This window comes from Echinops telfairi, unplaced genomic scaffold, assembly GCF_000313985.2.
Source record: "Echinops telfairi isolate 266 unplaced genomic scaffold, ASM31398v2 ScPeMD7_7457;HRSCAF=8495, whole genome shotgun sequence".
Taxonomy (NCBI): Eukaryota; Metazoa; Chordata; class Mammalia; order Afrosoricida; family Tenrecidae; genus Echinops; species Echinops telfairi.
Window position 1 is genome coordinate 13199381 of NW_022111357.1, and position 1109 is coordinate 13200489.

The window sequence follows — 1109 nt, forward strand, 5'->3', positions numbered from 1 at the left end:
ACACACAAAGAACAACCCTGGGAAATCTGAGGCCCCAGACATCTTTAGATCACCCAGTAGACCTACTGTTGAATTGGGAGTAAACCCACACTCACAAACACCAGCCGGACTGAACTGCCTGTCTCTCACCTTCCACTGCAGACTGAAAGCTCCCCTGCACGTCTCTCTGAATAAAACACGGAGCCCGCCTGCATCGCTCACTGTCCAGTCACCTCCCAGAACCCTCCTCTCTGGCTTCCTCTACTTGCAGGCTCCGAGGCTGCACACAGTGACCCTGTGACCTAGGGTGACCCTGTGACCTTGGAGCGGCTCCAGCTCACCACGATGCTTAGTTCGAGAAGGAAATCAACACAAAGCTCACACTTCCTTTCACCCTGCTTTGCTGTGCGTCCCGTTCCCCAGGCAAGAAGTGGTGGAGATCCAAGGAGGGCAAAGATGCCAGTGCCCCACGGTTTTCAAATTCTGGAGTAGCGCACATATGGACTCCAGGCAGAAGCACAGGGAATCCGGCCCTCTAGGCTGCCTGCAGCCCTTCCCTGGCACCGCTTCCTCACGCAGCACAGTGGTTACGCGCAGGGGCCTGAAGTCAGCTACCTCGCCGCTCACAAACTGTGTCTTACTTCTGCTCTGCGTCTGCTTCCTCATCTGAAAAATGGGCCCTGGAGGAGCAGTCCTGAGGAGCAAGTGAGATGGGTAGATAAAACACCTCACTGTTACTCTTACAGCCTGGTGGTGTCCTAGTTGCGAGTTGGGCTGCTAGCATGAAGGTCAGCCGTTCAAAACCACCAATCACTCTTGGGGAGAAAGATGGGAGCTTTCTCTTCCCATTAAGAGTTATAGTCTTGCAATGCAAATTAAAACAACTATGAGACACCACCTAACACCCTCAAAGATGGTCCAATTCAAAAAATCAGAAAGTAACAAGTGTTGGAGGGGCTGTGGGGAGACAGGAACTCTCATCCACTGCTGGTGGACCTGTAGGTATGGACAGCCACTATGGAAATCGATTTGGTGATATCTAAAACAGATGGAAATTGAGTTACCACATGACCCAGCAATCCCCCTACTGGGCACATACCCAGAAGAGGCAAGAAACAAACCACGGCCAG

At 52.3% G+C, this 1109-nt stretch overlaps 1 protein-coding gene across 1 annotated transcript in view; it reads right to left on the reverse strand.

Moving 5' to 3' along the window:
• The window catches only part of LOC101641417 (antizyme inhibitor 2-like), an 18393-nt gene that overhangs the window by 10723 nt on the left and 6561 nt on the right, over positions 1–1109 (reverse strand).